Raw genomic sequence first — 12,514 nt, forward strand, 5'->3', positions numbered from 1 at the left:
CTGCACAAACTGGCCTCTGGCCACATGGACCCTCATGTGAGTGTGGTGTATTTAAATCTGGGTTTTTGAATGAAAACAGGGATCAGACACTTGGTCCTTTTTGTTAGCCACAAGATCTCACTTGACATTGTGGAGGGTATTGTTGGGTTGTACCAAGATCCTCCTGTTTCTAAAACTGAGCACTTTCTCGCGTGTATTTGGCAATTTCCATGACATCACTTCACTGTTCGGTCTCCCAATCTGCATTTTGTCAGATTTAACCAGTTCCCCTCTTTGCTTTCTCCAGCTGTGTGACTTCCTGGAGAGGCACTACTTGGATGAGCAAGTGAAGATGATCAAGAAGCTGGGAGATCACATCACCAACCTGAAGAGACTGGGAGCCACTGACAATGGCATGGGAGAGTTCCTGTTTGACAGGCTCTCACTCAGCTGAATGGGGTCAATATCTATATCTGTTGTACATGGTGAGTTAATTCTTCTAAATGACTAGTTGTGCTCTGAGCAAATTAAAATTGTGTTCACCATGGAACTGAGTACAGTGTTTTATTTTCATAGCTTCTGGTTCTTGGAGCTTTTTGTGTTTTAATGTCTGATCATCAATCCTTTGCTCTTTGTGACAACCTTGGATTCAATGCCTGCCCCAGTAACTTGATCAGTGTTTGATTCTGCTGTGTCTGGGGATTCAGTGGGCAATCCTTTGATTGGAAATTCCATAACTGGTAAGGTTGTTGACAGATAAATCAGCATTACTGACATGTACTCACAGGGACAAGTTTGCAGGACCAGCTTCTAATCAATACACTGACTGAAATCATTCCTTTGCCTAAAGGTTAGGCACTGATCTGATGCACTGCCCTTGGCCATGTGTTTGGGTCTCTTTTAAAATCAGCAGTTTCTAGAAACCAGGATCAAAACCTGCTGGGAAATCTCAGGTTTGGCAGCATTGGTAGGGAGAAGGGTTGAACAGAACCTGGACATGAGACACGTGATCATCTCTTGATTTGATTTTGTTTTTGTGTTGCCTGACAGTGAGGTGTTTTCCAGCAATTTGTTGTAATGCCTAGATATTACTGACTTTAGTAGATTGTAAAATTCCTCCTTTTAAAGAGTAATATACACTGCTTTGCTGCAGGTTTTTCCTTTTGATAAGCAATTGCTTATGTCACTATTCCTAGAGCTAGGGAATTAGTTGAATTAGTTTCTTCGGTATTTCCTTCTTAGATGTAGGAGAAAGAAAAACCTACCTTGTATTAGAATGCTAATGACTAGGAACTGCCTTGGGAATGAAGCAGTGCCCACCTTGTTCCCTGTGTGATAATTTCTATTACTACCCTGCAAAGAGGTGACAAATACTGCGGATGCCTGGTGGAAAATCAAGCTAAAATGCAAATACCACGTGCAGAAATTGGCAGTTCCAATTTTTACCTTTGTGTTCAATTTTTCAAGCAGATCAGCTCTCCTGCTGCCGACTGGCTGACCTGTGACTCCACACAGTGCACCGGGGTGGCCTGATCACTATCAATCAGCCCTGAATTACAATGTGACTGGTTTGTGCAAGGGCTTTTAACAGGATCAGGATATCACTGACAGGCACCATTTATTATCCATCTCTGATTACCCACCCAGCCCATGAGTAATTCAAATTAAACCCCTTTGCTGTGGGGTTACACATAGGCCAGATCAGGTAAGGATGGCAGTTTCTTACGAACAAGGACATTAGTGAACCAGAAGAGGCTTGGTTGGACCCTGTCTTCTGGAATGAGAATGATGTGCGTGAAATTCAGTGATGTCAGACAGACTCAGGATAACAGGTAGCAGTCTAACACTCCAGAATGTTGACAGCCTCCATCAAACGAGTAGCCACTCTCGTCAATCCTTCCACCACTGACATACGCAGAGGCTGCAATATATACCATCTACCAAAGCTCCTTAGACAACTTCTTAAAACCATAACTACTTTCCATCGGACAAGGGCTGCAGATATGTAGGAACACCACGCATCTCCACATTCTCCACCAAGCCACCGATCACCCGGCGTTGGAATCGTAACCCCACGTTCCCTCCCTAACAGCAGTATGGATTTGCCTACACCAAATGGGCTACAGTAATGCAAGAAGGCAAATCACCACATTCTCGAAACTAATGTTGGCCCTGATCGCTGAGGGGTTCAAATACCTCTGGATGGAGAGGTTTTGGTGAAATTGTCAAGTTCCTGTTCAACCACAGCCGGAGTGCACAGTTCTGGCAGGTTCGACCCAAAGATGGTTATGCACGGAATTTCTGGAAGTAACCTGGACAGAGAGATGGTTAATTCATGATAATGGCTTGTCCAGTCCCTCTGTGTAGAAGGTTAAGGGATGGCTGTAATTGATATTTTTCAGAGGATTAATGGATTTGACAGGGTAGAGAGGAAAGAACCCATTTCTTCTCAATGATCATCTCGGACTGTGCGTAGAATGGGATGACAAAGTTCACATGAGAACTACATCATCCAGGACCATGTCAAAAACAGTTACTTTGTGGAAAGGACAATATCTGCGCGCACAGATATTTACTGCACAAGGTTTGATGTTACCAATCACTTTCCAATTTCAAGACATAAAAAAAGTGAGTAATGCATTTTCGTAGAAGAAACACAGAAAGACAAAACAGGCTCGATGTTACAAATCTGATGTGAGTACAGGAGCTCAGAGACTTTCGGTTTCAAGTATGTGATTATATGAAAGTGATCAGGCAGGATGAAACTGTTATTAATGGAGATTTAGCCACTTATGTGAACCTTGTGTTTTCAAATTGAGGCATCGAGTATAAAAGCAACGAATTGATGTTACACCTCTACAAATCATTGGTTAGACCACATTTCCATTGTGTACTCAGTTCTGGGCGTGGCATTCAAGGCGGGACATGAAAAACCTCAAAAGAGTTCAAAGGAGATTTATTAGAATGATCCCAGGAGTGAGGAATTTTAGATACTTGGAAAGATTAAGGAAAATGGGGTAAATCTCCTTGCAGGTGACCTTGTTGACGTGATCAAAACTATGAACAATTTTGATAGAGTAAACACGATATTCTGATTTCAGCAGTTGACTTGTCAGTGACGAGGGGTCACAGTTTGTCAGTGGGGGAGATCAGAGTGAAATGGGAAGAAACCTCTTTGCTCAGAAAGTTGTTCGGATTTGGAATGCGCTGCCTGGGAGAGTGACGGAGGTCGATTGCATGGGAATCCATGCCCCTCTTCCTCATTGAATCCCTCGTGCAGTTGGTCACAACCACCTTAATTTAAAAAAATGTGAAAACTGTTCCTAAACCAAATTAACTTCTTTTAGAAAAGAACCAAATGACCTATGACCTGATTGAGTGGTGCAGAAGGTTTGAGATGCCGAATGGCCTCCTGCTGTTCCAATCACAGAATAACCATCCAGACCTGGCTCTCATCTCCACCTCTGATCAGCTCTGCTTAACACACCCTCCCCCTCTCTCTCATTGGTGCCTGTATGCAGGGGTGGCTCCTGATTGGCTAGCAGCAACTGTCAGTCATCATCAGTTCGGTCTCCCTCTGGGTGAGTGCCGGTTGTCTCAGGAGTAGAAACACAACAGCTTTGGGGATTGAGGCCTTTGTTCCAGAGTTGTCCTTGTGATTGTGAGCAGGAATAGTGAAGATGGCTTCCCGAGTGTGTCAGAACTACCACAAGGACTGTGAGGATGCTGTTAACAAGCAGATCAACCTGGAGCTCTGTTCCTCCTATGTTTACCTCTCCATGGTGAGCTTTGTGGAATTCAAGCCTGTGTGATAACAGTGTTGACCTGTTTGGGGTATTTATGCTGGGTTCATGACTTAGCTGTAGCATGTATTGTTTTCTGTGGCCCTTCCCCTGATGCAATCTCGTGCAAGTCCTAACACTGACTCTCTGTTCAGTTTTTGAACACTGTCTTAATATACAACTGGCTCCTGGGTGTGGATCCCCAGTTGTCCATCTCGGGACAGTGTAGCCCTTGGTGATTGTTTTCATTGAACTCTGGAGGGTTGAGCTGGTTTTGCTGATAAATTTAACTTGGTTATATCCCTTTTCTTCAGAAAACCTGTCCTGGTAGGACACAAATGTCTCCTTTTGTTTGAACCTTGCCCCATTTGCCAGACTGGCTTATGTTCAAGATCTAAAGTTCCCTTAACTAAAGACAGCAACTGCTGGAAATCAAACAGCAACAAGAATAGCTAGAAAAGTTCTACAGATCTGCAAGGAATGGTGGAAGAAATCCGGTCAAATTTTGGGTCCACTGACCCTTGCTCAGTGTGTTTTGTGAGCTATGACAAGTGGCACACACTTGAAATATTAACTCGTGTACAACAAAGCAGTTAGAATTCTGTGTGGAGTGGGTGGTAGGACACTAGGGTTATTCAGGTGGGTGATGGTGATAATGAGGCTGCTGACTGAGATTTCTGGCTGTGTTAATGACTGACTGCATTATTCATAGCACTTCATTCAGTTGGATAGGGGCCTAACTAGTCTCCACATCGCGAACAATAGTGTTTTATCACCTGCAGAACAGGGATATCTAATGGCTATAGACAGCTGTCCCCTTCATTGTGCACCATGCCACACTCTATTGCACCATTTTAGCAAAACACAGGTGAGGGATTGCATTTGGTTTTTGTCCTCTATTTCCAGAAGTCTGGCTAAGTATCTGTTACATGGGTTATAATCCATGGAAGGTGACTTCCTGGCTCTCTCTAGTTTTGCCCACTTAAATGTGGAGTCAAGATGGTAACTGGGTTAGTATCTGAGAAGAGGCATTGATGTATTTTAGACATTTCCCTTTATTGCCTCTTTCCCCCGACAGGTCTCTTACTTTGACCGGGATGATGTTGCCCTGCGTCACTTGGCTGAGTTCTTCAAGGAGCAGTCCCATGAGGAGCGGGAACACGCTGAGAAACTGATGGCTTTCCAGAATAAACGTGGAGGCCGAATCCTCCTGCAGGACATCAAGGTTGGATTCCAAAGCTTTCTTTTGCCGCTTTTTGTGAAATACCACTCAATTGTGGCTAGCTCAATCTGTTTAGCTTCAGGACTGAGCAAATACTGTATGAATGGGGGGGGTTGCTCACCACAATACGATTCCCTTCACTAAAAGGAAACACTTTTGCACGTGATTGAACAATAGTTGGCAATTGTGATAATCCAGTATTCTGGATGGTGAGCAAATATCGGTGTCTACCGCTGCTTTGGACAAGATGAGGTGTCAAAAGGGAAAACAGAAATCTTTGAGGTGTGGAAAGCATCAGTATGAAGCCTTAATACATCTAGAAGATGTTTCTGATGCCTTGTGATTACTCTGATCACAGCATAGCAGGATCTGTTTAGAAATGTCCCCTTCAAGAACAGTACCAAATACAGCAGGTGTTTCGCCAAGGTCAAGTCGGCCTGTAGTACTTCCCCTACAATGATGAGGGATAATTAACTGATCAGATGTAGACTAATGATACAACTGCCTGCTGAGCTGTGCTTTCTGTTCCTGCTTCCCTCCCTCCAGAAGCCAGAGCAGGATGAGTGGGGCAATGGTCTGGAGGCAATGCAGAGAGCTCTGCAGATGGAGAAGGATGTGAACCAGAGTCTGCTGGATCTGCACAAACTGGCCTCTGGCCACACGGACCCTCATGTGAGTGTGGTGTATTTTAAATCAGGGATTTTGAATTAAAAACAGGGATCAGACACTTGGTCCTTTTCGTTAGCCACAAGATCTCCTTTGACATTGTGGAGGGTTTTCTTGGGTTATACCAAGATCCTCCAGTTTCTAAAACTGAGCACTTTCTCGAGTGTATTTGGCAATCTCCATGACATCACTTCACTGTTCGGTCTCCCAAGCTGTATTTTGTTGGATTTAACCAGTTCCCCTCTTTGCTTTCTCCAGCTGTGTGACTTCCTGGAGAGGCACTACTTGGATGAGCAAGTGAAGATGATCAAGAAGCTGGGAGATCACATCACCAACCTGAAGAGACTGGGAGCCCCTGACAATGGCATGGGAGAGTACCTGTTTGACAGGCTCACACTCAGCTGAATGGGGTCAATATCTATATCTGTTGTACATGGTGACCTCATTCTACTAAATGACTAGTTGTGCTCTGAGCAAATTAAAATAGTGTTCACCATGGAATTGAGTACAGTGTGTAATTTCCATAGCTTCTGGTTCTTGGAGGTTTTTGTGCTGTCATGTCTGATCATCAATCCTTTGTTCTTTGTGACATCCTTTGATTCAATGCCTGCCCCAGTAACTTGCTCAGTGTTTGATTCTGCTGTGTCTGGGGATTGAGTGGGCAATCCTTTTATTGGAAATTCCATAACTGGTAAGGTTGTTGACAGATAAGTCAGCATTACTGACATCTACTCGCAGGGACAAGTTTGCAGGACCAGCTTCCAATCAATGCACTGACTGAAATCAGTCCTTTGCCTAAAGGGTAGGCACTGATCTAATGCACTGCCCTTGGTCATGTGTTTGGGTCTCTTTTTAAATAAGCAGATTCTGGAAACCAGGATCAAAACCTGCTGGGAAATCTCAGGTTTGGCAGCATTGGGAGGGAGCAGGGTTGAACAGAACCTGGCCATGAGACACGTGATCATCTCTTGTTTGATTTTGTTGCCTGACAGTGAGGTGTTTTCCAGCAATTTGTTCTGATGCCTTGGTGTTACTCATTTTCGTAAATCGTAAAATTCCTCCTCCAATGAGTTAGATAGAATGCTTTTCCGCAGTTTTTTTCTTTGACATAAGCAATTGCTTATTGCACTCTTCCCTGAGCTAGGGAATTAGTTTCTTCAGTATCTCCTTCTTACATGTCAGAGAAAGGAAACATCTACCTTGTCTTACAATGCTAAAGATGAGGAACTGCATTGGGAATGAAGCAGTGCCCCCCTTGTTGCCTGTGTGATAATTTCTATTATTACCCTGCAACGAAGAGGTGACAAATACTGAGGATGCTTGGTGCAAAATCAAGCTAAAATGCAAAGAGCATGTGCAGAAATCAGCAGTTTCAATTTTCAAGCAGATCAGATCGTTGCTGTCGACTGGCTGATCTGTGACTCCACACAGTGCACTGTGGGGGCCTAATCACTATCAATCAGTCCTGAATTACAATGTGACTGCTTTGTGTAAGGGCTTTAACAGGATCAGGATATCACTGACGGGCAGCATTTATTATCCAGCTCTGATTACCCACCCAGCCCATGAGTCATTCAAATTAAACCCCTTTGCTGTGGCCGTGGGGTTACACATAAGCCAGAGCAGGTAAGGATGGCAGTTTCTTACAAACAAGGACATTAGTGAACTAGAAGAGGCTTGTTTGCACCATCACTTCTGGAATGAGAATGATGTGCAGGAAATTCAGTGATGTCAGACAGAATCAGGAAAACAGGTAGCAGTCTAACACTCCAGAATGTTGACAGCCTCCAGCAAACGAGCAGCCACTTTAGTCAATCCTTCCACCACTGACATACGCAGAGACTGCAATATACACCATCTACCAAATGCTGTAGGAATCCACCAAAGCTCCTCAGACAACTTCTTAAAACCGTAACTACTTTCCATCGGACAAGGGCCACAGAAATGTGGGAACACCACGCATCACCACGTTCTACACTAAGCCACTGCTCATCTGGCGTTGGAAACATAGCCCCACATTCCCTCCCTCTACTGTGTCACTTCATATCTGCTTCAGGTTGCTGTTTTAACACCCGATCACAAAATGGATTTTGTTCTTTGACAACCTTTTGATTCACTGCCTGTCCCAGTAATTTGCTCGCTGTTTGCTTCTGAGTGTTTGTAGGGATTGAGTGGGCAATCTTGTCCTTGGAAATGCCACAACTGGCAAATATCTGCATTGCAGACAATGCCAGAACAAAATCTGTCCTCTGCTTCCCCAGGACAATTTTTCAGGACTAGCTTCTCGTCAAAACCATGACAGAAATCTGTCCTGTGCCTAAACGTTAGGCATTGCCAAGGCCCATCCATTCACTCAATCTTCAGCATTTTTGGAAAAATCAAGCTGACCCTGGAAACCAGGAACAAAAGCTGCTGGGAAATCTCAGGCCAAGCAGCATCTCAGGGGCACAAAAGCTGACGTTTCGGGCCTAGACCCTTCATCAGAGATGGGGATGGGGAGAGGGAACTGGAATAAACAGGGAGAGAGGGGGAGGTGGACCGAAGATGGAGAGTCAAGAAGATAGGTGGGGAGGGGATAGGTCAGTCCAGGGAAGACAGACAGGTCAAGGAGGTGGGATGAGGTTAGTAGGTAGATAGGGGTGCGGCTTGGGGTGGGAGGAAGGGATGGGTGAGTGGAAGAACCGGTTAGGGAGGCAGAGACAGGTTGGACTGGTTTTGGGATGCAGTGGGTGGGGGGGAAGAGCTGGGCTGGTTGTGTGGTGCAGTAGGGGGAGGGGACGAACTGGGCTGGTTTAGGGATGCAGTAGGGGAAGGGGAGATTTTGAAACTGGTGAAGTCCACATTGATACCATATGGCTGCAGGGTTCCCAGAGGGAATATGAGTTGCTGTTCCTGCAACCTTCGGGTGGCATCATTGTGGCAGTGCAGGAGGCCCATGATGGACATGTCATCTAGAGAATGGGAGGGGGAGTGGAAACGGTTTGCGACTGGGAGGTGCAGTTGTTTGTTGCGAACTGAGCGGAGGTGTTCTGCAAAGCGGTCTCCAAGCCTCCGCTTGGTTTCCCCAATGTAGAGGAAGGCACAGTGGGTGCAGTATACCACATTGGCAGATGTGCAGGTGAACCTCTGGTTCATGTGGAATGTCATCTTGGGGCCTGGGATAGGGGTGAGGGAGGAGGTGTGGGGGCAAGTGTAGCATTTCCTGCAGTTGCAGGGGAAGGTACCAGGTGTGGTGGGGTTGGAGGGCAGTGTGGAGCGAACAAGGGAGTCACGGATTGAGTGGTCTCTCCGGAAAGCAGACAGGGGTGGGGATGGAAAAATGTCTTGGGTGGTGGGGTCGGATTGTAAATAGCCTCCCAAGCGTGTCAGAACTACCACCAGGACTGTGAGGATGCTGTTAACAAGCAGATCAACCTGGAGCTCTGTTCCTCCTATGTTTACCTCTCCATGGTGAGCTTTGTGGAATTGAAGCCTGTGTGATAACAGTGTTGACCTGTTTGGGTTTTTATGCTGGGTTAATGACTTAGCTGTAGCATGTATTGTTTTCTGTGGCCCTTCCCCTGATGCAATCTCGTGCAAGTCCTAACACTGACTGTCTATTCAGTTTTTGAACACTGTCTTAATATACAACTGGCTCCTGGGTGTGGATCCCCAGTTGTCCATCTCGGGACAGTGTAGCCCTTGGTGATTGTTTTCATTGAACTCTGGAGGGTTGAGCTGGTTTTGCTGATAAATTTAACTTGGTTATATCCCTTTTCTTCAGAAAACCTTCCCTGGTAGGACACAAATGTATCCTTTTGTTTAAACCTTGCCCCATTTGCCAGACTGCCTTATGTTCAAGATCTAAAGTTCCCTTAACTAAAAACAGCAACTGCTGGAAATCAAACAGCAACAAGAATAGCTGGAAAAGCTCTACAGATCTGCAAGGAATGGTGGAAGAAATCAGGTCAAATTTTGGGTCCACTGACCCTTCCTCGGTGTGTTTTGTGAGCTATGAAAAGTGGCACACTTTCACACTAAATGTGAACTCTTGTACAACAAAGCAGTTAGAATTCTGTGTGGAGTACATGTTAGGACACTGGGGTTATTCAGGTGGGTGATGTTGAGCATGAGGCTGCTGACTGAGACTTCTGGCTGTGTTAATGAATGCATTATTCACAGCACTTCATTCAGTTGGACAGGGGTCTAACTGGTCTCCATGTGCAGAACAGGGATATCTAATGGTTATAGACAGATGTCCCCTTCATTGTGCACCATGCCACACTCTCTTGCACCATCTGACCGAAACACAGGTGAGGGATTGCATTTGGCTTTTGTCCTTTATTTCCAGAAGTCTGGCAAGTATCTGTTATATGGGTTATAATCCATGGAAGGTGACTTCCTGGGTCTCTCTAGTTTTGTCTACTTAAATGTAGAGTCAAGATGGTAACTGGGTTAGTATCTGAGGAGAGGCATTAATGTATTTCAGACATTTCCCTTTATTGCCTCTCTCTCTCTTCCCACAGTTCTCTTACTTTGACCGGGATGATGTTGCCCTGCAACACTTTGCTGAGCTCTTCAAGGAGCAGTCCCATGAGGAACAGGAACACTCTGAGAAACTGATGGCATTCCAGAATAAACGTGGGGGCCGAGTCCTCCTGCAGGACATCAAGGTTGGATTCTGAAGCCTTCTGTTTGCAGCTTGTTGTGTGAGCAGCTACAATCGACTGGTATCTCCATCTCTTTAGCTTCAGGATTGAACAAATACTGAGTGAAGGGGAGTGTGTTCACCAAAATAGGATTCCTCTTTAGGCAAAAGGAAATACTTTGCCCTTCTGACTCTTCAGCGGAAGGCAATTGAAATGAACCAGAATAGTGAGAAGATCTCATTGTGAATGACTCTCCTTGAGACAAGGTGAGGTAACGAAAGGTATGAGAGGGAATTTTTGCAGGTGTGGAAAGTTGCAGTGTCCAGCCTTTCTGAATCGAGGAGATTTTCTGAGAACTTGTGATCATTCCAATCACCACAATAGGAAAGCCAGGAATTACTTCCATTGGTACCTATTCTCTGCATGTGAATCTACATTCATAGTAGAATGCGTTTAGAAAATTTCTTATTCCCTCAGTACAAAATCTACTTGTCTTGATCAAATTGAAGTTTGTTTGCAGTGCCTCCTACAATGATGAGGGATGACTAACCGGTGTAGACTAATGACTCAACTGCCTGCTGAATTGTGCTTTCTGTTCCTGCTTCCCTCCTCCAGAAGCCAGAGCAGGATGAGTGGGGCAATGGTCTGGAAGCAATGCAGAGAGCTCTGCAGATGGAGAAGGATGTGAACCAGAGTCTGCTGGATCTGCACAAACTCTCCTCTGGCAACACTGACCCTCAATGTGAGTTTGTAAACTTTCTTCTTGGAAGAAAGTGGTGTGTTTGTGCACACTCTGGGTGAAAATCCAATTACCTTCTCCAGCCTCCTGCAGGCTGTTAAAACAAACTTTCAAATACATCACCTGAGTGGACCTCCACATGGTGGTGATCGTCACATCTGTCATGGGAGGTCACTTTCAGACACCTTTTAGATTCCTCTGAATTAATTTTGTCTTGTTTTCCAGCTGTGTGACTTCCTGGAGAGGCACTACCTGGATGAGCAAGTGAAGATGATCAAGAAGCTGGGAGATCACATCACCAACCTGAAGAGACTGGGAGCCCCTGACAATGGCATGGGAGAGTACCTGTTTGACAGGCTCACACTCAGCTGAATGGGGTCAATAATGTGTATGTTGTACATGGTGACATAATGCTAGTAACTCGGTTGTGCTCTGAGCAAATCAAAATAGTGTTCACCATGGAACTGAGTACTTGGCATAATTTCACAGCTGCTTCTGGCTCTTGGTATTGCTGTTTTCACACCTGATCATTAAATCCTTTTCTGTTACTTCTGATTAACCTTTAATTCAATGCCTGCCCCAGTAGTTTGCTCCTCTTTTGTCTGTACGAATTCAGTCGGCAATCAATGTAGTGGAAATCCCACAAGTGTTCGGGTTTTTTTTGTCAGTACAACACTGTTTACTAGCCAAACAACTTTTCAGGACCAGCTTCTAGTCAATAGCTTGACTGAGACCAGTCCCCTGCCGAAGTGTTGGGAACTGAACTGGAGCCCTGCCCTGTGCAATGCTTAGGTCTCATTGGAATAAGCAGCTGCAGGAAATCTCAGGTTTGGCTGCACCTGGGGGAAGAACTGTTCAGTCCCAAGACCTGAGACACATTATCATCTCCTGACAGATGTTGCCACACCTGTGACTTTTTCTAGCACTTGGAGTCCAATGATTTGAGCATACATTCACTTTTCAAACAAGAATATAAAAAGGAAAAAAAATTTAGCCTGGAAGATGCACTGATCTCTTTAGCAATTGCTTATCTACAAAGGATACAAGTGGTTTCGCTCCCATTTCCTTTGCTCCTTTATCACTGGTGGAAGGAGTGAGTCTAATGGCTGCCTGTAAGAGAATGAGAAAACTTGTTTTCACTTGTCTCAGGCTCTCACGCGTGCACTCGCCAGAGAGAATGACCTGTTAGTCAAGGCAGCAGTGCCCACCTTGGAGCGGGTGTGGCACAACTTCTATCAGTGCTCTGCAACGTAAAGATTACATAGGCTAAGAACACCAGGTGAAAGTAAAGTTAGAACCCAAATACCACGAGGAGAAATCAGCAGTTCCAATCTTTAGCTCTTTATTTTCAATGAAATCAGCTCTCCTGCTCTCAACTGACCTGCATGTGCCAGCACATGCACTGCTCTGTGCCTGCCTTGTTCCTGATGTTCAGGGGTGACAGTCTCCTCTATTAAAAGGATGTGGATGTCTCTGAGCTGACAGCATTTATTATCCA

This window comes from Stegostoma tigrinum, chromosome 38 (assembly GCF_030684315.1).
Source record: "Stegostoma tigrinum isolate sSteTig4 chromosome 38, sSteTig4.hap1, whole genome shotgun sequence".
NCBI lineage: Eukaryota > Metazoa > Chordata > Chondrichthyes > Orectolobiformes > Stegostomatidae > Stegostoma > Stegostoma tigrinum.